General features: G+C 41.9%; 1 protein-coding gene across 38 annotated transcripts in view; it reads right to left on the reverse strand.

Moving 5' to 3' along the window:
- Positions 1-27,186, reverse strand: part of Magi1 (membrane associated guanylate kinase, WW and PDZ domain containing 1) — a 353,668-nt gene that overhangs the window by 221,223 nt on the left and 105,259 nt on the right. For all 38 annotated transcript variants that reach the window (XR_015439229.1, XR_015439228.1, XM_087181668.1 and 35 more), the window contains one exon: positions 12,064-12,180. The gene's annotated coding sequence lies outside the window, so the exon portion shown is untranslated. Of the gene's footprint in view, positions 1-12,063; positions 12,181-27,186 lie in introns of those variants that run through there.

Raw genomic sequence — 27,186 nt, forward strand, 5'->3', positions numbered from 1 at the left:
CAGCTCACCGACAGGGTCCCTAACTGATGCGGAGCTGCACCGGCGTCTAACTCTGACACGATGCGGAAAGTGGAATGGCCACTTTCCAACTGGTGGCCTTCAGGAAGACTGGAGCCGGGAACCAAACATGACCCCAAGCCAACCTGTACTAGCCATAAAATTCCATCTACTAGGAAAACCCGTCTAGAGTCCAGAGTTGGTGGCAGTCATGTAGGCAACGTGCTCAGAACTTGGGCTGAATTTCACTCCACCTGGTGGCTTCACAGATGGCCTCATTATCCAGTCACATCATACATATAAAGGTCATTCCATCTACAAGTCAAGCAACTTTTTCTTTCAAAATTTTATTGAGACAGGTATTGATTTTCTCCCAAAATCACTAATTAACTGAAGCTGAAACTGTGTAAAAGTATTTAGAGATGAAAATAAGAAATTTATATTCTTTGATTCAGTTGACAAAGAAAAATATAAAAACTCCAATAATCCTATAAAGTCTGTTTGCAATGATCTCATCCTATGAGTTGGGAAAGGAGAGAAATATCAAATTCACTTATGCACAGCAACTGTGATTAGAAAGCCACAGCAATGAACCTTTCACAGGTGACTGGTATGGGACTTAATCATTTCATTTCTAATAAAACAAAATTTTGCCTCCCTTGCAAAGCAAAGCACTTAACAACAACAGTGGAAAGGCCCACTTCTAACAGGCAGTTCATGAGGCTAAAGAAGTCCCACTTCAATACCAACAAACTTCTTGTAGAAGTAAAGGTCAGGAACAAGGAGAGGAGGAGGAGGAGGGTGAGCCCGGTGAGTCTGGGCTTGGCAAAGCCCATCTCTCTGCCTGATATTCCAAGCATGGCCCTTGGAGACCTGTCACTTGCCCTCTGTAGGCTTCTTCCTTTCACAGACCATTGACACTGAGTCTGAAGCCTTGGTCCAAAGGAGGGATCTCATCCCATCCCATACCTGACAAGGGTTGCACAGGTGGGGCAGTGTAACATCATTTGCCCCAGGGCTCCTATTCACAAAGGACCTCCATTTCTATTTATTTCTTTGGTGACAGAGTTTCTCCAAGTTGCACAGGCTGGCCTTGAACTTGCAATCCATCTGCCTCAGCCTCCTGTGTAGCTGGCATTCCAGGTATGTGCCACATGAAGTAGTAAAACAACATCATAACTCTTGTTGTGGCTTTTTTGTTGTTGTTCTTTGTTTTTAAGTATTTCTGGACAGATAAAAACTGATGTGGTCTCTCAGCACTTAGGAGGCCTCCAGAGCAAGCCCCAAGTGTCATAGGACATTACCTTGGGATTGGCCTCAGAAGTCTAGGATGCTTACAGGGTCTGTTGTTTCCCAATACGCAGATTCCTTGATACAGAGGAAACAGGCCTAGAGATGTTAACTGGAGTGTCATGCCCTCAGCCACATGGGCAGATGTTTTCTGATTCACCCAGGGAAAAAGGTTCCGCTGCTTTTTTCCCTGCCCCCTCCTGCCTGCATGGTATGGGGACTGAACATGGCATGCCTACTACAGAGCAACATCCCCCCTTTCTTACTTTATTTTGAGACAGGGTCTCACCAAGTTGTCCATTCTGGCCTTAATCTGTGCTCCTCGTGGTTCAGCCTCCTGAAGCACAGGTATGTGCCATGATACCACAATGCCCAGCTTTCTTGTCTCTTTTTTGGGTATTTACCTTACGTCCTATGTCATGCTCATTCACTGGTCAAAAGACTGTGCAAGCTGATTGTACTCTCTCCCAGGACTTGTATCTAGCTGAGTATCTGGTAGTGGAATTCGGCCAGTGCAGAAGGCCCTGCAGCTGGGGTCACGCCCAACACCGGTCAGATGCACTGCAGCCTGAAGAGTCCGTCGGGGTCTTCCTGAGTGGCTCCGATGCTGTTCTAAGCCTAGGACGCACATGGAAAAACAAGCACACCACCTACCCACCAAGAACAGGATGACTGATTCTACTTCCTCTTTTGCCCTTATGTTCTCTCTAGTAGCCAGCATGAGCCACTGGACAAGAGTGATACATGAGGCCCACACAGTGCAGCTCTATCACTTCTGCTGTAACATGCTGAGCAAGTTATTTCACCTCTGTTGCTTGATATCCTTGAATGTGGAGAATAAAAGGAACTACATTATAGCATCACTGAGAGGATTAAATGAATATACACCATTTTAGAACAAAACCTAGTGCTTGAATAGCCACTATTCAGTATATGCTTACAATAATATCATTAGTTGGTAAAAATTTTTAGAGTTATCTAGAATCCCATTGGTAGATTCTTCGGATTCATTTCAAATGATTCTTCCTAGTTTATTTCCTGAATATATTCATGTAGGTGTATACGTAGTGGTATATACAAGCACACAGTCTAACCAAAGGAAATGTGGTTATTAATGGGAGTTCAAACATCCAACTCAACTGCCTGAGTTTCAGTCCCACTTCACAACTGCAGAGAAGTTAAACTTCCTAGCCTCAGTTTCCTCATCTTTAAATGAGGATAACAGTGGCACATAATATCACAGAATTTCCATAAGGACTAAATGAGACTGTCATTAAAACTTTTAGCATTAGTTTGGTATTCCATGAGAGTTTTATTTTTGTTTTAAAATATGCATATCATTCAGACTAGCCTAATACTTCAAGTGACATACTTTATCAAGGTACTGACAAAATCTCCTAGCCAGGTGTGGGGCATGCCTGTAATCCTAGCACTTAGGAGTCTGAGGCAGGAGGACTATCAGAGTTTGAGGCAGTCTGGGCTACACAGTGAGTTCAAGGCCAGGCCAGCCTGGACTATTTACATGGTAAAACCCTATTTCAAAAAAAAAAAAAAGTACTAACAAAATCTCAATTCTAGGTTAAAAACACTGATATAAATGAGGCTGGAGGACCCCAAAATAAAATAATATAATCCTCTTTCTCTCAAAGTAAAATTAGTTTATTTGTTTGATTGTTGCTGTTTTGATATGGGTTGATTTTCCTTTTTATAAAGTTTGTTTTTTTCTTTTCTTTTCTTTTTTTTTTTTTTGGTACTGGGGATCGAACTCGGAACCTTGCGCTTGCGAGGCAGGCACCGTAAAGTTTGTTTTTTAAAAAAAGTAATTCCAAATGCATAGAAAACTCTGATACTTTGATATGATATAAACATCATATACTTTTTACCAAATTCACCTATAATTAACATTTCAACCTACTGGCTTATTATTTGTTTTCTCTCTCCCTGTTACTACACAGAATAGATCTTTAGCAATTTTCAATGTTTTGTAGCCACCTGAGAATACAGTGTGTCACTCTGGCCATCTACCCTGTACTTTGGTGTATATTTGCCTAAAACTAAAATGGGCCACTGGTTAGTTTTTTTGGGGTGGGGACAGTGCTGGCATTGAAACTGGAGCCTCACATACGCCATCCCCACTCTGCTATAGACCTACAGGCCCAGCTCTAGGTAATCGGTTAATTTTAAATGCAATATGAAAAGATGCCACAGGAGGGTAAATAAGTCTATTTTATTCACCTTTGTGGTTGAAATAAAACAGTGACGACTTTGTCTGAATTCAAAGCAACCATTCTGGGCAGCTTCCTTCACACCAGTCCTTAGGTAAAGCAATCAGAGTGTAGCCAGTAGAGTAAGTATCCTTACATGGACCTCAGCATAAATACACACAACCCACAGGAGAAGCCAGAAAATTCATTTGTACTTTTTGATTAAACAACTTGATACAAGGCTATTTCTTTAAAAATATATTATAAAAATATATTATACTTTGTTCTCGCGACTTAAATGATTCATGGGAAACTAAAATATGGCAAAACTTTCCTTAAAATAAATAATAGATGGTAAAAATATTACGAAAACATTCATGTACCTTCATATACTGCTGTGGAAATTGCTTTATAATTGCAACAAATCTTGATGAAAAATGTCAGCTAAAATTATGAAGCAATTAAATAAATTAACATGGCTGCCAAATAGATATATTAGTATCCTACACCCAGCCAAAGATTAATCCATATGTTATCAAGAGAACATTCTTTTTAAAATCCAATATGCTAATTTAAAAAGTCTTTAAGGTCACTGCAGGCAGAGAAATAACCCAAGAGCCTGGATTCTGAAAGCAGTAAGAACAGGGTTTGAGTCTGAGTTCCATCTCTATTAAACTATGTATCCTTGAACAAGACACGTACATTCTCCACACCGTAAGTATCGCCCTCAGGGTACACAGCACAGGAATGAGGCCAACTGTTCCTCTCAGAGTCTAATGAGGGCTAACAACAAACAAACTTAGGCTGGGGATACAGCTCAAGGATTGAGCACCTGTCTAGCATGTGGGAGGCCCTGGGTTCTTCCCTACACAAGAAAGAAAGGAAAGAAAGGAAAAGAAGGAAGGAAGGAAGGAAGGAAGGAAGGAAGGAAGGAAGGAAGGAAGGAAGGAAGGAAGGAGAAAGAAAGAAAATGAAAACAAACTTGTAATCACCACAGTGCCTAGTGCCTAGTTCCTAGTGCCACAGTAAGCACTTAATTAATGACACATGCTATTATTAAGTGGTGTGGTCTGGCCTAATATGTTTCCATAAGATTATAAATCACACCAACTCAAATTAAACTTTAATTTCTATAGCTTCCCTATTTTCTACACCCCTGAGAAATGTAGAAAAGAAAACACCAACTAAAACCATGTTTATTTGAATCTATTAACAGACACACATAAATTAAGTCCAGAGTTAACGAGCTTTTGAGTTTGTAATTTTTTTCCATTTTTTTCTCTACTATGACTCTATCCACTCAGCAACTACTCAATGACAATTAGGGTTAACCATGTAATAAGAGATACAAAAAGAAAGAACACTGCGGAATTTGTTGATGCTTAGAATGTGCAGGGAATGTGCTGTTTCAAGCTCACTTATTATTGGCTAAGTCGCCTAATTACTAAACTCACTATCTTCTTGCCTAGCATCTAGGGTTGTTGGATCATTACTCAATAAATAGAGAAATCATTCTTAAAACTCAGCTTGTTTAAAGTAGGGGGTTGTGGGTGACAGTCTTCACATAAATAAGGTCAAAGTCGATATGTTGGACACTTAGAGCCTAGTGTGACAGGGGTGGGAAGTGGAGACTAGTAAGAGGTGACTGGGTCATGATGGCCCTATCATCACGAATGGATGAATGTGTGGAGGGCCTGATTCCTTATCCCAAGAGGCAGAGAACAAAAGCCTGAATCCTAAGAAGAACTTGAAAATGAAAAGGAGAATGATGGGCTTGGAAAGTCATGTTAGAAAAAGGAAGGGCGAGGGGTAAGGAAGAAGCAGGATTGATCTGCATGGAAGAGCTCAAAGAGGAGATCTGGGCAGACAACTCTTGCTGTGTCAGGCTCACTGACGAGTGCTCCCCACTTCCCATCAAGATAATGAAACCAGTGGCCTCCAGGAAGCAGGGAACCTGGCCATGCTCACAACACGGCCAGGTGGTGGCATCTGCTGGCCTGCCCGTCCTCATCCCCGCATGCTCCAGACTCAGCATAAGTAGATCAAGCGCCAGTGACACACACGGACGGTGGGGACTCTAGGTGCGCCATACGGGCTCTGCAGTGTGGCTCAAGGATGATGTGGCCACCTTTCTAGGATGTGTTCTCCTGTTACGTATGCCATTTTGCGGAACTAAACCAGCCGATAGGATAAGTGACCTTAAAATGGATGGTGTGAAATAATGACTTAGGGATCTATCTGACTGGAATCTAACTCAGCTTTCTTAGTGTATGACCTGGAGCCTACCTAAGGCTCATTTTATTCATTGGAAAATGGATATAACAACTTATACTTGAAAACACCACTAAGTGGATTAAAGCAAATAATGAAAGTAAAGTGTCTATAAAGTTCCTGACCACTGGGGATACTCAAGAAACACTACTTCTTGTTCTTTTTATTATTAATTTCAAATTATGAAGCATCATGTCAGGTGAGCCCCTTCACCTCTCTGACCTCTCTCCCTCACATGCCGTGACAAAAATACCTGCCACTGACATCATCTGTGGAACCCGTGAAATGATACTTGAACAGGGCTTGCACTCTATTAGCACAGCGTGATAAAGGACAGCTGCCTGTCTAGTGTAGAATTCAGAATTTTAGAGTAAATCTTAAAGCTCACATTGAAAATCAGCCTATATAACCCCAAGGGAAGAAGACTGATAAAGTACACAAGATGAGAAAAAGAAACAGGAAGGTAAATAAGACAGCAGTGCAATGCCTATGTAGTAATCAATGGCATGATACCCCATCAATTTAAATGTCAGTTTCAGTATTAATAAAAGATATGTGGAGAAAATAGTTTTTGACCTTTGTTAACGATGGGCTTGTTAAGAAAGCGTCCCCCCAAATTGGACAAACCAGCACCTCCCCATGAGTCCTGCAGCCATGAAACTGCCGCATGGCCCCACGGAGAGTGTGTGCTGCCTGGCACAGCAGAGCTCCACGACGGGAACCGCCCGAGTCAGGGAGGCCCAGTGCCCCCCTAATCTCACTGACAGAAGCCTCTCTCCTCTGCTGCAGGAGATAATCACAGATACCACGGTTCTGGCTTCTCTGAGTGAAATGGTCCAAATCAAAAAGAACCTTCCTGCCTGCTTTCAAGGCCTCATCAATCATGTAGATGGGAATTTCTCTACTGTTACCCAATCTTGGAATTTAACTCCAAATTATATCTAAACAAAAAGTATTCACTCTAATTCCTTGATTTCTAATTTGGCACAGCTCCTTATCTGGAGTATTATGAGACTTTGTGAAAAATAAGTAACATTTTAATTATACATGGTAAAATAGAAAAACATGTAAGAGAATACTGCAAGCATAGAGAGAAATTTTCTTGACACACACAATCTTGTATTTATACTGTTTTCTCTGTATCAGCACTGTACTAGGCATTATAAAAGTATAAAAAATGAATCAAAACCTAAGGATTCACCACTATCCCATGATAGCTTTATTGTTGGAATACAAGGTATTTCTGGCAGTACCATACGTAAAGTTAATTTTTGCCATATATATTATGAGGCCAGGAAATTCTAGGTCACTATGGGAACCATTCACGTCTTTGTTCTAATTCTTGGCTTCTTTAAGGACGGCTAATAGAAGCCAATGCAGAGCGGGTAAGTTTGATAGAGAAGAAGGGAAAGGGTAGGTATAAACAGTGGGGAGGCAGACCACTGGGTGAAGAGAGTCCCCAGACCACAAATCAGCCAGGGACACATGAGAAAGGGAAATAGTTGAGAACTGATGGAGAGAAATTTTTACTACATTAGAGACAATAAACATCTGTGATTGAACAGAAATGAGATGGGGCATGAGAGTCAAAAGGACTAAAATCCAGGTCCTCGAGGGTCCGTGTGCCATAGGTGAGGCTAGAGTTACAGATGATATGACAGATGATGACAGAGGTACAGACAGGTCATGGCAGGAGTCCCCAAAATGAAGAACAATCTATTATTATTATTAGTCACAGACCAGGCACTGCAAAGGGCAATGAGTTCCTTGTAATTTTAGACCCCATTTACTTTGCTGAGAAGACAATGACAATAACAATACTAAAAAAGTTGAGAATGTCCTTTATCTGATTAGTCTTTAACAGATGCTCACAGAACTCTCTAGTTTATGAAGTGCAACCAGAAGCAATTCCCCAGGGAGGAACACAACCTGAACACAGAAATTCACATTTCAGGAGACAAACTATCTTCCACAATTGGTTATCTGTCTTGGTCGTTGGCTGATCAAAAGCCCTCCTGTATGTCATCAGCTTTACTTATTAAGGGGCATGGCACAATGGGTTGATTTCAGGCAAGCCTTGATGGAAACAATTGTACTTATGGGAAAATAACAGGTTCAAAAGGTCCCACAAGTAACTTATGGACCCACTCACAATAATAAGCAATGCTAAATGTTAGCAGATGCTAAACTGTGAATATAGCACCTCTATAAATAAAGACCAGGGTCATCTATGTTTACCATATCAGATTTCAACTGTCCTACAGATCAAACTCACTTAATCCCTTTGTAATTTCTTTAAGTCAATGCTCTGTACCTCTTAAACAGGTTACAATGGCCTTAGTGTCAGGGAGAGCCTTGATAATAAGCATTAAGCTAAGGAGGAGCCAGGTCAGTCAGCCTCTCCTCTGAATGATGAGCTCCTGGGAACAGAGCCCAGAGAAGTGGAGGGAATGGCAAGGTGATGCTCAGGATTTCAGAAAACCAGCACGGTGGGGTGAGCGGTATATCAGCCTGACAGCAACCACATAGCAAATGACCAGCCCCAGCAGGTAACACATGCATCTTCACGGGAAGGCGGCCATTCCAAAGCAACAATCTGAGACAGTGTCACACCAACTAGGAGGAGAAGTCACAAAGCCAGAGGCTGTCAGTGCAGGAGGCACAGTAACCAGGAGGGGCTGTGAGCCGACACAGCAGCTCCGAGTGCCCCGGAGCATGCACTGCTTCCCTCTGGGCCTGGCATACCTGCCAAGGATCAGTCAAGTCCTCAGAGCCACCTGCAGTCTGTGTCCAGCTCAAGCCACTGAGCTGCCTTTATTTTGACAATTTATGCAAAAGCAGCACTGAAGCAACCAAAAAAAATCTAACAACCTTTTCCATTTCTTCATTTAACAAATATTATCCAACAGTCCAGGCACCGGGCTAGGGTGGACTGGTCACTAAGACAGATGCAGCACCCAATTCACCAACCGAGATGCTAGGAGGACAGGCAGGCCAGGAGCAGCCACAGGACAGGCTTCAGTGGATTCTGGGAGCCCCACTGCAGGACGCTGGGAGGAGTATGTGGGGGAAGTGGCTGAGCCCTGAGGAAAGCTGAGACATGGTCAGATAGAAAAGCAGGGGGCCAGGAGGAAGCAGTGTGCCCGGGCACAGGGGGACCCAGAGTGTGCCGAGGACGAGGACGGAAGAAGCATGTATGGCTGAAGCAGTGAGGGAGGGAAGGGCGGGGAATGTGGGTAGAATTCGGGGTGAGGGGGGTAGTGCTCATCAGACGATTCTGAGAAAGAGGGGTGAGCATGTTTACGCTCACTTCAAATCCACTATTTAAAGGTGGCTTTTCATAGACGTGTAAAGATCTAATGGGAAATTAGAGGAAGCTAAATGCCCTACAAAATTATATAATGACTTTTAAGAATCTGCATAATCATTAAAATTAAAATTCTATTGTACATACCAGTGAATTACTTGAGAATTACAGACATGAGACTAATCCTTAAGGTATAGTGCCTTACATCATTCCCATATTCAAGACATAAAATCTCTTCAGTTTGTAGTACTAAGACCACAAATTCAGCAATCAGAAATAAGAAGAAATTCTTTTTATTTTCATTATCAAGGCTCTATTTCTCTAGTGCTATGATCAAACTGTTATTGATTATGCCCAGCCTGGGAGTCAGAGAGACCTACTTTAACCCTGACAGGGCTCCCTGCTAACTGGTGGGGTTAAACAAGCTACTGACCCTCTGGGCCATTTCCTAATGAGATCCACCTCAGGATGTGCGTAGCTAGGGAGACAGAGGTTGAGCTGGGAACACTCTCCATTTTCCTGAAGAGCGAGTCCCACCCAGAGAGGCTGCGCGCCTTTCTCCAGGCCCAGAGCTAGCAGAGCAGCCCCCAACCCCACAACGGGAGGACTGCAGACTCACTCCACCTGCTGCTCTTTCCTCGCCTCAGTTTTTGGTAGTCATCTTCTGTGGTAAACGTAGTTAAATTCCTACTCAGAGGAAATGTTTTCAATGTGAAAAAAGTTCTTCAATAAAGAGGAAAAAAGCAAGATGAAGAATAACAATGGGTACGTTAAACAGGTGAATTATATGATCCCGATAAATCGGTTAAAAATAAAAAAAATGAGAACAGCAGTGGGTGAGAAGGGAGTAATGTGGTACTTACAAGTAGTAAGACTTGAGGATGTTAAAAGTTTCACTGCTCCATCCTCTTACCTGTAAAATATGACTGCTATTACCTGCTCTGTTTTTGTCAGGGAACAAGGATAAAACTGATTTCCAAAAGGTAAAGTCCATCATGATGCATATGCTGATGATACTCAAACAAGCTGGAAAAACAGGAGCTTTACTTCTTCATTTCTAATGACCCATAAGCCTCCTAAAATGTGTAAGAAGGTCACCCCCCACTAGCAAGCACCAGCTCCTGAGGCTGCTCCTTCTCAAAACACACATCTAACAGCAGGAAGTGTTCCAGAATCTATGGCTGAGGATAGCTTGGCTCCTGCAGCATAGGTACAACGTAATCAGGAGGACCCATTCTCCAAACCCAGGGCTTCCTGTCCTGCACACAACAGGCTGAGTGCTCTGCTTTACTAGTCATATGGGCCAAAGAGTCAAAGTCAACACAGATGGTCAGAGTGATCCAAGCCTGTAAGAGACCCCAAGTCTATTCATGCTAAACCGACCGCAAAACAGACCTCTTCTGAATTTTCTTCCCACTTTATGAAGGAAGTATAAAATGAATTATTACTCATGTTCTCGTTTGATAGGGCCACCATTTCCAAATTCCCGATTTACTGGTTTCATACAAACAGAACATCAATAAAAGGGCTTTATACAAGCAAGGACAAACATAATTTTTCTACTGTTTTAAAAAGACTAAGGTAATTTTTGCCTCAATTCCTACATAATGGTAAGCTTAAAATCAAGCTATTTAGCCTAGAGTCAGATCCAACAAATCAGTAGAAAAAATAAATGGGAAAACATGCCAACACATAACCATGGTAACACCACAGATGCACCAAGAAATGGTGTGCTCATTTGCTTCACCCCATCTCTTAAACTGAAATGTAAGTAGGGAAAAAACTGCACGGAGAACAATCATGAGTCTGCAATTATTGGGTGATACAAAACTGCATTCAACCTGCTGTACGAGACTTCAGAGGCAGCTACAGACACAGCTCAAGATGGCATAAGCATCAAGAAGGTCTCAATCTCCTACTTACTGGTTACTCCATTTTCTCACCTGGATAATGGGTGTTAAAGATCAGCACCTTCAAGTAATAAACCCAAGGATCAAAGCCAGGTACAGCAGCGCATACCTGTAATCTCAGCACTCAAGAGGCTGAGGCAGGAAGACTGTTGTGAGTTCAAGGCCAGCCTGGGCTATATAGTGAATTCAGAGCCAGCCTATACTACATAGTGAGACCCTGTCTCAAACACAGCCTAACAACCAACCAACCAAACAAACAAAAACCAGGATCATTCTTTCTTCATCAAACAACCCCATGTATTTCCAAGATTTATATCTTATGAGTGGCCTATATAGGAATATGGTGTGGTAGAACATAGTGATACTTCACTACAATCAAGCTGATACTTTGTCTGTAGAAAGACAGGCTGAATGAATGAATGAATGAATGTCAGGCTACCTGCCTTTCCTTCACAGAAAAGCTGCGTTCAGAGTTCTCATATTCTGTATCTTGCTTCCTCAGATTTGGTCTTATCTCCTGGATTTTTTAATCTGTGGAAACTATGTCTTAACATAATCTTGATTTATAAATTCATAAACTTGGCAGAAGGCAAGAGAAGCATGGAGAGGCTGCTGAGGCATTCACCACACTGATGGCCAGTAAGGACCCATGGCCTCCCCCATAGGTCAGTCTAAGGGCCTCTGGCCTGGTCCCGTCCATGAATAGCAGTGATGGTTGACACAAACAGAGGCCCACGTCACCCAGGCCAAGCCTTTACAAATGTCGTATGTGCCTCATCCTGGGGACCGCCATAAGAGTTCCAAGAGGCCAAGACCACTACACATCCTTCCCACTCACTTGAAAAGTGAGCCGTGCAAAGGGTCATCTGCCTAGCACTGCAAAATCGAAGTGGTGGAGCTAAACTAAAGTAGAGGTACACCGTGACACGACGTGTTCCTCCCGTTGCCAGTAACACTTTGAATGCCTTCTGGCATCGTTCAGCAGACAAGCCGCTGAGTACCCCAAGCCAGATGCTCAGCTCTTCTTTCGCCCCAGGCCTCTTCACACATTCACAGAGCAGCAACACCAACACCGGCTACTCACAAGGTACAGCACGGCGGTAAAGGTTGTCCCTTATGGTCTGCTGCAGTTCATGATCAGGAGACCCTTTCTGAAACCGTTGGCCGAGAAAATGTCGCAGGTCCTTGTTGAGCTTTCCTCCTGTGAAAAACGCACAGAACAGACAGAGGACATCAACAGCAGGACTCCCTGGAGATGGCTATCCTGAGAAGGGCATGCGAGCAAGCCACACACGGAAGTTCTAGTCCAACCCGGTCCTTGGGAGGGTGTGCTTTGCGATCTCCTCTGCAGGGGAGAAGCAAGCAAAGATGTCATAAAGTGTGACCCTATGTCACCGGGGCTAGGACGTTAGAATAACCAAGGCTTTTGCCTTAAAAAGAGGTGGCACTCACAGACATGATCAGTGGGAGAGTAAAGGGCTGAGGCCTCAAGAGAGACAATCCAGCAGTAACTGTCAAGTTATAGACTATTCTTTCACCAGGGACTCAACTGGTAGGAATTTCCCCTGTGGATATACTTGCATAAATACGCTCAAATCTCCAGCATCGTTGACTACAGCTTTTTTGTGATAGCAAATAAATAAAAATAAAGACAAAAGATTTGGAAACAAACAAAAAAGATCTATTCAGTAAAGCACAGCTTATCCATATCATAGCTATTCTGAACAAGGTATATCTTCATGGGCTGATATGGTAGGAAATATTTAGAATAGTACATAGTTTTTTGTTTTGTGTAAAAATGAATTTTTAAAAGAAGAGGGGTTAGGGGTATTCAGTGGTAGAGTACATGCCTGTATCTACAAGGCCCTGGGTTCAATCCCCTGCACTAAATAAATAAATCAGAGAGACCATATATTAATGGAAGTTTGAACATTGATTTCCATTAGGAAGACAAACTTGAACTGAGGAAACGATGGAGACTTTCTTCGTTTTATAGATAGATAATATCTACATCTACCTATTTCTCTCTATATATCATGTACTGTTTTTTAAACACTAGACGCATATTGCTCTTTTATTGTTGTTGTTCTTGTTAAGCCATAGTAATTTGATGGTCTATGTGTTCATTTCCTTGCAATTCCCTGTATTTAATAGAACAAAAGAAAAGGTAATATAATCATATTATTGCAAAAATGTATCAGAGAAAAGAGACATATTTTTAAAAATCATAATCAGATCACAATCTATAGAATCAACATAAGGCTTATAGATCAACCTAGCTAGCATTCTAGTGTTCACTCTTAATGGAGAAAGATGCTACAATGACAGCTAAAAATAACAAGACAATAACTTAGGTAACAGCAGTTTTGGCTTTAGAGAAACAATGTAACAACCAAATAACCTGTGAGACACTAAATTCATGTCTTCAGATGCTATCTTCATCTTCAAAAAGCATACATCATGAAGGCAGTGATGGTTAAGACCATGATATTTCCTAACTAGAGCAGGAAACTACTGATCTTCATTTTAGTACCATGTTCAAGTAACTCAGATGCTCACTCATTTGGGAATAAACGAATGGAAGCCCACTTGAAATGCTGCCTAGTTATATTATACCCAAGGTCTCAAGTGAGTCAATCTTAGGGTGTTCAGTTATTAAGACTCTGTTTATTGAACCAAGAAGACGGCTCTTCCCCACTCTCACTTCACACCCGGAGTGAGCAAAATGTTTAAACAGGTAATTTAACAAAGGAACACATCTGGCCATTAAGTGTAAGAAAAGATGTTAGACATCATCAGTTATCCGAGAAATACAAAGTAAAACCATAATGAGATCCCATTACACATCCACCAAAAAAGAAAACATAAAAATGACCAACAACATCAGGTTTCCTCAAGGCTGTGGAGCAATGCAAAGACTATATATTGCTAGAAGGCATGAGAAATGGTTCCTCCCCTTGGGAATACAGTTTAGCCTCATCTTATGATGTTACACCATCACTAGCCAAGCTACCATCAATTTCACTCTTATTTCTATGAAGAAACTGAAAATACTCTGGACACACACAACAAACATGCACATAAATCTTCACAGCAGTCCTTTTACAAAAGCCCCAAACTAAACACCCCAAATGCATCCCAAAAGGTGAATGAACTGTGACATTCAAACAATGAAGTGCCACACAGGAATTAAAAAGAACAGATTACTAACACATACAATGACATTGATAAACCTAAGTTAGGCACACAGTAATAAGCAGAAGAAGCCAGACATAAAGAGAACATGTTATATGATTTCATTTATATAGAGTTTTAGAACATGGTAAACTAATTTATAACAATGAAAAAGAGTTCAGTGGTTTCCTGGAGTGGAGGGAAGCAAAGACTAACTGGAAAGGAGGATTCAGATCGTGGGGTATATATATGAACGCTACCATGGGAGAAACTTCATGAGGGGAATATGGGGCTGCTCTTCTGTTTTTATAATACCTTGTGAGTCTATAATTTAAAAATAAGTTTTACAAAAGGGAGAGCAAAAGGAAATTTTGGGGGGAGATGCTAATATAGTATTTGATTATGGTATAAAACATGAGTTCATCTGACAAGTTATAGAACCATATACATAAAGTAAGTGCATTTAATTGTAACTGAATTGTACACCAAAAGAGTTGATATCAAACGTTTAAAATTTATATAAAGGTCAAATGACGTCTATGGTATGTACTAGACACTGTCATAAATGCTCAGTTCTCTTTCCCATTAGAAAGTTGGGTGGAAACAGAGAGTAAATCCTGGTCCTCGAGCCTAACAGGCTCAGTCTGAACCCTGGCCCCCCTGTGTATTAGCTGGTGAGCCTGAGCACCAGGCTTAATGTCAGACCCTCTCTTCTCTCATTCGTAAAAATAGAACCATGATCTAACAGCAGCTCTGTCACAAGATTGTCATGAGGATGGAATGGCAATGACACATTTGGATCAGACTTGGAAAAGAGAAAGCATTTAATGAAAGTTGGAAATCATAATTATTAGAATGTCAAGTGGACAAGTGTAGAGGTGAGCAGGGGAGGAATTAAAATCAGTCTAAACATGAACTGTTACTCTTTTTTGTTTTAAGGGCACATAGACATAAAGTCTACCCATTGGGTTAAACATAGCCAGAAACAAAACACAGATTATGGAAGATTTGGATTAAAAGGTATTTCTTGTGTTTCTGGAAGTGAGTATAATAAGTCTACTTGCTGTTAAACGGTGTGGACTTATATAAACTAGGTGACAAACATTTAGTGTGTATTTAATATATTCTAGGCACTGTGTTAAGACTAAAGTTCAGAAAAAAAAGTAATAAACCATCGCTATCTGATAGTCATATCTGCTATTTCTAGCTTGACTGAAAGGACAACTTTTTCCAACAAAACTGCTATTGCCTATAATCTAGGGTTTTGTATTTCTTTTAGGAGACAACAGTTCTTGACATTAAAAAGATGGTGATGGTTTTCATTTGAGCCATGATAGCAAAGATGTCCATCATGTCCAGATGTAATGCCTGAGTCAAAAGCAAAGTTCCAGAGAAGATTCCCAAGTCAGTATCTCCTTTTCCACAAATACCAAATTCTTACATTGGTGGGGACCACACAGAATAACTATCAAGATAAACCAGTACTGCATGGATTGGAGGGCATTCTTAAAACACTCTTGGCTTATGCTTGAGGATAATGTTCAAATCAGTCAAGCCAGCTACAGTTTATGATAGTCAAATTAAAACTCCTCTCTACTAGGAACATACAAAAGGACAGGGTTAACTATGCTGCTGGTTAACATTTACTCTGTGTTCCTTGACATTTGCATGCGAAGAGCCTCTACCTTCTCATCTTGTTAAGAATACTGTACTTTCTGGCATCCCATCTCAAATTAATTGCCAATTATTTGGAGGACATATATATAAATCTTCTCCTAATTGTCAAGGGCAGCGAGCCAATGAAGTAATAAATTGTAAGGCAGAGTTTGTCAGGGAGTCTTCACTTTCTTTCAAATTCAAGGTTTGTTCTGTAAGTGGAAACAAGAACACAGTTCTGGAGCAAGTGGAATTTTTCCTAACGAAAAATTTCAGAGCTTAGTGTAAGACAATTTTATAATTTACGTGGAGGAAATGGAGCTTATACTTTGAATTTGTCATTATTTTAAATTTCTCTATCTTATATTTAGATATTTGGAATTCTGTGTCTTAAATTTCCAACAATGTCACTGCTTTTTTCATTTCTTCCAGATTATAAAAATTTAATAATGTTTGGTTGATGTAACACTTATTTTAAATATTGTATAATATTCCATTTGAAAAATATACCAAAATGTATTTATCCTTCATGGAAAATTAAACTTTTTCTAATACAAATAATGCTGCTATGTATGTCACTATAATGGCTTAAAAATTTTTGTGATTTTAGGCAACAGACCAGATTTCCAGAGAGAGCATGTTTGAGTTCTCTTAATTCACTTGCTTGTAACAGAGGGGGCAAAACCTAAGTTCCTTCGTGTGTTCCAAGAACATCCACATCTGGAAGCTGCAAGAATGCTTTCCACTACAGTAAAAATTGACACTGCAATAAACTTTAAATGCTTTAGGCTGAGGGAAAGTTGCATAATGATATTAAAAGTAATCAAATTTCCAGGTGATTCTGCTTTAGCACACACTTTTTCCAAGCAACAATCACAGTTGTAGGAAAAATCCATTTATTAAGGTTTCTCCTGCAGTGCAGCCACTACAGCAAAAATTAGGTGTCAGTTAAGCCCTTTAGATTTATATAGGATGGGGTTTTAAAAAAATAAATTTATAAAGTAAAAGGGAAATTGTCTTATAGTCATTAAATTTTATAATCCAAAATTCATTTAAATTAGCTTTACCTGAAAAATATGTTTGCCACTTGTTTCTTTCTAATACGTTTTTTTCTGATACTTTTCTCACTGTAAAGGCAGCATGAGTCATTTTGGGGAGTTACTGTTGGCGCGTACACTGTCAGCTGGGGATGACAAAGTCCTAGAGATGGACAGGTGCACAATCACGTGAATACACTGTATGCCAAAAACTGTACTTACTGCTTAAAATGAACAATTGTATGTTATGTATGTTTTGATACAGTAACACAGTGACACAATTATAAATTTAAAAAATACACAGAAGCACAACAAAGTAAAATAAACTATAACCTCATTTGTGGCAGAGATAACATTTTGGTGATTATATCCTGTACATACATATATACACACATACATACCCTCAAATCAGAAAGCTGTACTCATCATAGCCAGTGGGTACCACTAATGCACATATAGCGCATGATCATTTGAAGAGATGCATTCACTCATTCAACAGGCATTTCCTGAGTGCCTGTTGTCAAATACTCTGAATGGATGAGGACACTAGGACAACAGAGTCCCTGAGTAGAGAGTGGCATGCCTACTTCAGGACGGATGGACAGGGTGGTCTCTGGGTAGAGGCAAGTGTTAATATAGGAACTAAAGGAAAACAGGGTAGTTGCTCTTGCAGGTGTGGACCAGCGGCACATGGAAAAGGCTCAGAAGTAGAAAAGAGACTGGCATGCTAGAGACAGAGCATGAAGCTCAGACAAGGGTGAGATGGGATACGGTTAGGAAGAGAAGCAGGGGCTAGAAAATCCTGAGTCTTGCAAGCCTGGATAGGCAGCTGGGTTTTACTCTAAAAACATTAGGAATGTGAAAGGATTTCCATTTCCATCATGGAGGTGGAAGATGCAATACAGCTTTTAGGTTACTCTGCAGATGCGCAGTGGGTCAAGTGTAGAGGCAGGTGACAGGAAGAAGCCAATAAGCTGAGCACACAACATCTGAAGGGGCCTGGGCTAGGAAAGTGGCTGCGAAGAACAAGGGCAGGAGGTGTGATTTTAAAGTTGGAACTGCTGCAGTTTGCCAGTGTGGAGGGTAAGGATATCTAATGCAAGAAGGAGTCAAATAGGATTCTAAAGTTTGGTTTTGGCTGGTGGTGAATAGCTTCAGCAGAACACAGTTCCACTGGATACCTAGTACAGGTGAGCAGTGTAGACCTTGGCCAGTTGACCTACTTGTCCACTTGACTAGACTAAGAGACTTCTGGAGAGGTGATTAGATCCTGGAGGCGCTATACTCATTAGTGGATTGCTCCACTAGTGCTGTTAGAAGGTGGAGCCTAGCTGGAGGAGGTGGCCACTAGGGGCACACCCTTACAGGGTGTTACAGTTTACAGCTAGACTGCCCCCAAAGCCTCACACTCAAAGGTGGGGCATTGGGATGACTGGATCATGGGGTGAGACACTTATCAGTGGATATTTCACTAATGATTTATAGCTAAAAGTGTGCTGGGAGGTGAAGCCAGTTTGGAGGGCAAGAGTCACTGGCTGCGTGGCTGTCAGGAGCAATGCTACATAATTTTAGGGAAAAACCATTTGGTTAGCCTAGTTCTCCTGCCTATAACCCAGCTATGGAATTCCGAGACATAACTCCATTTTGGCCTCGGGTCACAACTGAGACCTCAATGATCCGGTGATGCTGTGATGCTCCAGGGCAAGACCACTCCTTCAGGAGATGCCCTGGGAGGAGCCAAATCTTCATCTGCATAGTTCCTCACTGTTCTTAGATTTCCGTTCCCCCCAGCCTTTTGTTACACCTCCTTTATCCTAATGTGAAGTACTGAAATCTGCATTTCATTTGTTACATTAGTTTCTCCCAATCTACTGAGTACTCAATAAAAGGTGAACCGTGCTAGGGGGTCTTTGTCTTTGGTGCCCAGAACAGCACTGATCAGACTCAAAGCTCAGCTTCTTCTCAGTCTCATTTTTCTACCTTTCCTGTAATTCGCCATGTGCTGCCCTGGCTCGCAGGAGACCAGGACTTACCTCAGAGGTTCTGGTAACGTCCCCTTCCCCTGTTCCCTACATGTGGCCTGCAAGGATTTATCTCTTTCCCACTCTTCCCTTCACCCTCTCTCTGTTCCCCAATGCAATGCCATAAGCAAGCCTCCTCTGCCACGCCATCCTACTTCAGATCCAGCCAACTGTGCAGTGAAGCATCTACAAACTGAGCCAAAACAAAAATTTCCCCATTGAAGTTGTGGCTGTCAGGTATTGTGTGTCTCAGGAATCAGAAAGTAACACAGAGGGTCTATTCCTTGCTGCCACTCTTCCCCTGTGCCTTGCTTCCTGGCCAACACAGTGGGAAGCTTTCTCTACCATGCCCTTCCACCATGATATTCCTGCCTTGGAACCAGCCAAGCACAGACTGAAACCTCTGAAACCATTTCCTCTAAGCTGCAGGTGTCTTTTATGTTCCCCGAGTAATGGGAAAGTGGATCAATACAAGGACCATGTAAATACGTTCAAAGCTCTTGATTCAAATTCTCTCTAAAAGGACTGCACTAGCTTCCTTATGTTCTTTCCTCATTTTAAATGGCTCAAGTCAGTAAGGAGATTCATCTATTATTATCACTTTCATAGTAACAGACATTTGGATGTCTTATGTTTAAAAAAAACTACAATAACCGGGGATTTAGCTCAGTGGTTCCACCGCCTGCCCTGCAAGCGCAAGGGCCAGAGCTTAATCCCCAGGTACCAAAAAAAAAACAGTTATTGAGATAAAAAAACTATAATCAATATTGCCGTAATGAAAAATTGTTGGTGATATTTCCAAAAAGTAGAATTACTTGACCAATGAGTATGAACATTAAAGATTCTTAATATTTAGTGACAAATTGCTTTCCAAAGATGTTATACTAGTTTTTGCCAAAGTGTCAAAAAATTCAACATCATTCATTCAACAATGAACACATCATAATGAGTGTTTTCCCCTTTTAGTTATGTGATTTTTAAACTTTCCACTGATAATTCAAATAGATGGCAACAATGTCTTAGAAAGGAGGCTGATAAAACTATGATTCTTTTAATTTTGAGAAACTACTGTTCCAGTAAGAAAATTAACTTGGAGAGTGGCCTGTGAGAAATAATAAAAAACTGCCATTATTATGGGTATTTAACAACAACACTAAAATCCCACTGTCTAAAACATACATTCAAATTGGGGGCCTTCAACACACTAGTTGTTATATAATTACTTCCAAGTGCCTTCTCCCAAATACATTAAGGCACTGCCTTAGACCAATAGCTGGCAAAATTCTTCTATAAAGGGCTAAGCACGGTATTTATTTGTGAGGCTTGCGTGCAAGTACAGACTAACTACTCAGCCTGGACTTAGCAGCATGAATGCCAATGTGGGCGATACGTAAATAAGGAAGGTTTTCAATAAAATTTATAGAAATGGACAGTGGATGCAGCTCACGGGCCACAGTTTGCTAACTCGTTATCCAGATGTTGTCTCCACATCTCCAGGGGAGCAATTTTCTTTAAGTGATTCTTGGGGTGGAGTCAGACAGATCCTGGGGTAAGTGAAAATGGACCACATCCATAGTCTCCCAGGTTACACTAAAGTACCGGTTCTCAAAGTCTGGTACCTTGATCAGCAGGAGCAGCAACACACAGAAACTTACCAGAAATGCCAATTCTTGGACTCTCCCACAAGACAAGTGAATCAGAAACTCAGGATAGCACTCAGCAATCAGTGTTTAATAAGCCTTCTGAGTGACACCACATGCTAAAGTTTATGACACAATGATCCAAGCCATAACAAAACCTGCAAAGAAAATGTGGGGTGCTAGGCTCTGAGGAGGAGCACATTTTCTTTCCCACAGTTCCACAGCTCTTGAAAACCTCAGGTCATGCTGCTGGTCTCCTGGGCCCACACTGACACCCACAATACTGAGCTCTGCCTATGGCTCCAGGCAGGTGGGCCTCACCCTAAAGGCAGAGGTCCAACCCACTCTCCTCTGTAGAGAGACTGCTGTTCTTTCAGGGATATTTCTATACAACTTAACAAAAATGAGAAAAAAGAACATGAATTGAGTGTACAGTGTGAAACAGAGATGACAGGGCAGATTTATGTATGCTAACGGAGCTGGAGAAAATATTATTTACATTTAATGCCCAACACAGAAAAACATAAAATACTGTGCTAGCACTTCAGAAAATCTGCTTCATTACTGGTTCCTCACAGCTTCTCTATTCTTTTTCTCCTGGTGAATCTTTTTAAAACAAATTTCATACTGCACTGAGAAGGAACTTGAGTTAAACACAGAAAGGAAAGCAAGCTTAGGTTTAAATTCCATGATCTCTATTTTTTCATTATTTACAGCTTTTGTACTCCTTATATTTAGTCCAGTTAAACTAAGACAGTGGAATAGCATCTGTTCAGAAAAAAAAATGTAATAAAGGATTTATACAGAGAAAGCAGGAAGACAATGTCCCCTGTTGGCACAGTAACGTAGTTGATACGAGCTTGTGGCCAACTGCAATAAACTGCTGCTTGTTCCCACTGAAAGCTGAAGTCAGATGTCCACGTTCAGAGCCCACAGAGGAATCTGAAGACGTGTGCATCTGTGCCTTCCAGACGACACTGACTTATAGATGGACCTGCTGCATGCAAGAAATGACAACAAATATCTATGCAGCACTTTCCGGCACAGTGCTAAGCCACAGCTTTACAATCCTCACTCCAACCCAGCCATGTTGCCCTATAGAAAAATGAACTGAGGCTCAGAAACCACTCTGTAACCTGGCTAATAAATGGAAGTGACAGACTCACATCCAGCGAGGTGATCGTGCTGTTGATCAACGAGGTACTCTAGGAAGGAGTCACAGCAAGAATCATGCGCAGGACAAATGTGGAAGCACCAACTACTTAGGAAATAAAGGCAGGAAGGCAATATATATTCTTTCTGGGCTCAAGCTTGTCCATTTGCAAAGGTGTTTAAAACAACTTATTTTCCAAAAGCATAGCTGGTGTTGTGGGAATTTGTTGATATGATAAATGTACCTGCAGAGTGTGCATGTGTCGGTAGTATGCAGTTAAAAGCACTGGGTCTCAAAGCAGATTTGATTAACTCAGATCTTGGCTCCAAATTCCCCAGCTGCGCATAGGCAAGTTGCTGGCCCCTCTGGCTCCATCTGGTGGTGTAAGAATGGTAACCGTCCAAGAGGGTTGCTGTGGAGCCGCGGTGAGATGCAGCATGCACACCCCATGCAGTGCACAGGCAGGGATCAGTAAGCCAAGACTCCTTTATAAAGAATCATCACAATATAGCGTGCAAGCTGAAATGGATCCTGAATTTACTAAAAACTCAGTAAGTGACATTTATGGCCCAGTTGGTGGGATACTGAGTAAGGACGAAAAGTCTGATAATATTACCCAGTGAGATGTGGCAGCCCGTGGGAAAGTGTCAACACGTGCAGGCAAACCTGGCTTACCTAGAGACAAAGTGTCATGGCATCTACATCCTATCCATACAATGCGGCAAAATGGAAATATGTATAACTACGGAGACATGGGACAGATACAACAAGGAGTTTAACAGCTGGTGGATCTGGGTGACGGGGCGACGTTATGCTTTTCTTTCAACTTCAGCATGGGCTGGAAATTTTTCAAAATGGAAAGGCAGTCATATGCACAGTATACTTGGAAAGCTTCTATATGATTCTTAATACCTCATTTCCCCAAAAATAAGACCGACCTGGAAAATAAACTCCAGTCATAGCTGGTCATTATCTTGGGGGTGGCCAGTGTCGTGCAGATTATGCCTCTCTGTTCTCTTGGTTGGTGGTTACTTGTAACAGCAGATAAGGCAAGGATAGCTGACTCAGGCTGGTATTTTTGAGCTCTCATTAGATCTTATTTTTGGAGAGACAACGGTATGAACACAAAGGCTGAAATCTTTTACGAACTGCCACATTGTAAAGCTGTTCTCAATATCTAACCTACCAAGAAACGAAAAAAGTGACATCTAGTCCATCCTGCTTTCCAGAGAGCACTCAGCCAGGCACAAGAGCAGGCTTTCCTCCCAGGAACAGGCCTTAGAAGGGAAGCCTTTAACAGACGGTTTCAGGACTCTGGACCTTTCGGATGGTTTTATCCAAATACAATTGAGGTGCCACTGGCATTTTCTAGCCTTCAATGTCTGCAGTAACTAAGAGAGCTGTTCTCTTACCCTCCTAGTTCATCTCAATTTATTCTCAGACAGGAGGAGAAAATCTGGGCTGCAAATGGTATTCTAATACGTTGACATCACTCATGCAACAGTTGGCTGGAGCCAGAGTTTCAGGTGCTCTGACTACCCTGGGAAGTCTCAGACAGAGACAGAGCAGCACAGTTCAATTTGCCACTGCAATTCATGCTGGACTGTGAGGACAAAGGCAGCCATGGACACACACATCCTGGGATGGTTTGAAATCCTTGAGAGAGCTTCCTGTCGGCAAATTGCTCTATGAATCTATTCTTGAGCCTCTCTTTAACATGTTTCAAAATCAGAGAGAAAGAGAGAACATTTATTATGTGAGTGTTGTTTATGTGCAGGGTTCTCATGTTGTTTTGTTACCAAGCCATTAGGTTAAAAAATCTTAACTTGTTGAGATCTTTCTCTCAGGATTGGCCACAGTTCTCATTTTTAAAGAGTGCTGGATACACTTATGGTTAAAAAATATTTAGGGGATAGAGTTCTTAATTCATAGGTTGATCATCAGATACTTCTAACCTACAAAATTCCATGGACAATTATAATTTTCACATTCTAGTTTTCATTCTGCCTCGCTGTAGTCCCCTGGTTGCTATTCAAAAGTGATTATAAATAATGGGGCTACAAGAGCCATTCTGTAGTTGGGACACTATCTGGCCATCTGCCAACCTTGACAACGGAAGTTGATTTATAAGGCAGCCCCATCACATCTGCCAGCCTGCTTTTCCCTCTGATGGGCTCATGGATACAGATTAACATGCTCTCAACAGCCATTTTTTTTCTTGGCTAGAGGGCAGACTAGCAAGCCAAAGGGCTACTGATTTTCAGATTTTATGTACAAGCAAAGAAAAACAAGCCCAGTGCGGCATTTTTTGTGTTGCCATTTCACATGTGCAGAGAAAGGAGGGAGAGCACAGAACGTATTCAAGGCTACCCAGTCAAAGCCCAGACCTCTGTCACAGAACTGCAAAGACCTACAGGAAATTCAAGAACAAAAGTAGAAAACAAAATTCACTGACTAGATCTTGCTCTGAAAGCATAAGAGCCTCAAGGGCCACACACTGAAGCCCACTGCACACCTCGCCACAGGGCTCTGGCACAAGCACCACTGGCACCTTGCAGGGGACAGTTCTTTGTTGTTGTGGGCTTGGGTCGGGAACCTCTGGACAGTCAGTACCCCTGTTCCTGCAGTCACTACAACAACCAGAGCTGGGCAGTCCCATGCTGGAGATGGACATCTACAGAGCAATCAGGGGCACATACACTTAACTGCCTCTTAACACAAATGTCGGACTTCCTTTGTTTCTTTCAGATATCCAAGAACATATTTGTAAAAATACTGCAGAAGGGATGTGTGAGATGACTTCAAGTCTCTAAGACTGTGTGACATGCACATGCTTCAGTGCGCATGCAAGTCTGCACAGAGCTGACAATGAAGGGCAGCAGAGCTCACGCTGGGGTCCCAGGGTTGAGGTCATGCTCCCAGTGGCTCAGCAGAAGCCCTCTCCAAGGTCTCTATGGAAAAAGCTGCCTCTCGATCAGCATCTAGCCTATGTTCTGCTTTACTGTGTTGGTACCGTAGCAATTTTCATTCGTTATAGCAAGCCTCTTTATTTCATTTGTTCAACATTTTCTTGCTTATTTTGCCACCCTTCCCACAAGATCCAAGACCTCTTAGCCTAGGAGACTCTTTGCTTACAGAAGCAATAGTACAAAGTAAGTGGCTGAATGAATGAAGTATAATACCAATGAAATAACCCATGCAGTGGCTAAACCACCATCAGTCAGTCCATCATTCCCATCCCGACTTGACACTGTGTTTCTAGAGCAGTTCCTTCATCCCTCTGAGGCTCAGTGTCCTCGTCACTAAAATGGGGCTGCTAACATTTCCAATCTGGCAGGGCTGTCGTGAGGACTAAAACACAACAGGAAACATTACTCTCAGTATGTGTGAGCTATGACCGTGTCTCTTCCTTATCTCCATCTCTTTGGAAGTGAAGGGATGGAGTGCAAACAATCCAAAGCCCCTAAGTATCTACTCACAAGAGGGGTGCAGCAACTGAACTGTCAGCTCCTCTTCCACATGTATGGCTTAGAATAGACATGTTCACACCAATCCTAAAATAACATTTAAAAACGGCACCAAAGATGCCAGATGAGCCAATAAATCCCATGACTAAGAGCTCTACTGGGTAAGCAAGTCCTTGACACTATCATTACTAAAACTCAGAAGATGTCAAACATTTGGCAGAGGGACAAACTGAACCATGTCAACACCTCTCCCTTTGAGAACTGTGACTCCTTTTCTTTGGTTGCCTAATTCCAGACTAGTTCCTGAGAAAGACAATTTCACCTTTAAAAATTAAAATGATTTTAGCTTGACTTGCAGATCCACTCCTATACTCCCATTCTGGGAGGATGAGGCAGAATGACTATAAATTCAAAGCTAATGAAGGCAATTTAGAGAGCTCTTGTCTCAAAATAAAAATTGTAAAAGGCTGGGCCTGGGATTTAGCTCAGTGGTGCCACCGCCTGCCTCCCAAGTGCAAGGTCCTGAGTTCAATCCCCAGCACCAAAAAAATATAAATATATAAAAGGCTGAGGAGGGTGTGTATCTCCATGGGAGAGCAGTTGGCTAGCATGTGCACGGGCTTAGTAATGTAAAAGAAAATCAGTATTTTAAAAAATCTCCCTAATGATTCCAATGTGTACCCTGGGTTCTAAGTCAAGCCCACTTCTGAGATCCTGAGTGCTCAGAGGATTCACAAACTGCCAGACATGCCGAGCCTTCTGTTGATAGAGTATCCTGTATAATCTAAAGTGAAGTGCTCTTAAGTATAAGTCTGTGAACTAGGTGCAGAGTAGGGTGGGAGCAAAGAACATCAGTGAGAAAAGGGAAAAATTCTAACACCCTCTTTGAGTCAGAACCCTAGGTATTTAAATTGGGTTTCTGTCTGCCCTAACTAGGAAGAAACTGAAATGCTCTGGGAAGAAAGTTCATCTCAGAGGATCAGGAGACTCCAAGTGACCTGTGCTTTGATGGGTCTTACTGTGGCTCAGCCACACACAACAATTCCTTAAAAAGCCCTCAGTTATGTACATAGAGTCTGAAGAACTGACATCAAATGTGAAGGGTGGGCTAGGGGCTGGAGGAACCAGAGATTCTACCTGGCTGTGATCAATGACAAAGAGCAAGGTGGGAAAAGAGCACAGATACGGGCTCTCCCACACAGAAATCACAACAGCCATATCCTAAAAGTCCCGCAGGCTGACTCTGGAAGCTGCACCATGCATAAACACATTGAAAAAGAACTACAGAAGATGAAGGACAAAGAGGAAGGCTCCCTAAGTTAAATACAGCTCAGTGCAACTGCTATGAACTAAGTAACTATTCTATTAATTAACCCTACACTCAGGTTTACGCCGGTCCTCCGGCTTCTCCAGCCAACACCTATGAATGCTTGCAGCCACTTCCATATCCAGACTGAGCCTTTCAGAGGATACAGTGACAATTTATTCCCTTTAATGAGATACTATCTGCACTGGTGACAGGTACAGGTGCTGTGACAATCACACCCTCCAACTAAAAGACTCTGGGTATTACAAAGGCTTCAAAAATTTCCCATCTCAGCTGCAGTCAGGGTTTTGGCAAGGGAATACATTAAATTCAGGACACATAATCTATAGGAGTATTTTATGATAATTATCCAAAAAGTCAAATGCAAACGAGTAAAAGAGATTAACCGTACACTAGAGGCCCAAAGAATGCAGCTGAGGGCCTGGATCCCAGCAATGTCCCACACAAGTCCAGCCAAAGGCTTAGAGTCCAAGGCAATGTCCTCCGTTGCCAGGGGCCTAGAGCCCACGGCAGTGTCTCATGCTTGTCTGTATCGAGGATCTGCACCTGGAAGGCCCAAAGGCCAGTGGTGGGAGCCAGAAAACCTATGCTGGTGAGATGAAGGATTTGTGCCACCAGGCTGAGGGATCCACATTGGAGCCAGGAAGGGATGCTCAAGGTGAAGATCAGAGCTACCAGATGAGAACAGCAGCCCCTCCCAGGGACAGCAAGACCCCGAGCTCCTCCTCCTCC

This window comes from Heterocephalus glaber, unplaced genomic scaffold (assembly GCF_053883595.1).
Source record: "Heterocephalus glaber isolate CG9 unplaced genomic scaffold, H.glaber_assembly_v1.0 deba00001472, whole genome shotgun sequence".
Lineage (NCBI taxonomy): Eukaryota > Metazoa > Chordata > Mammalia > Rodentia > Bathyergidae > Heterocephalus > Heterocephalus glaber.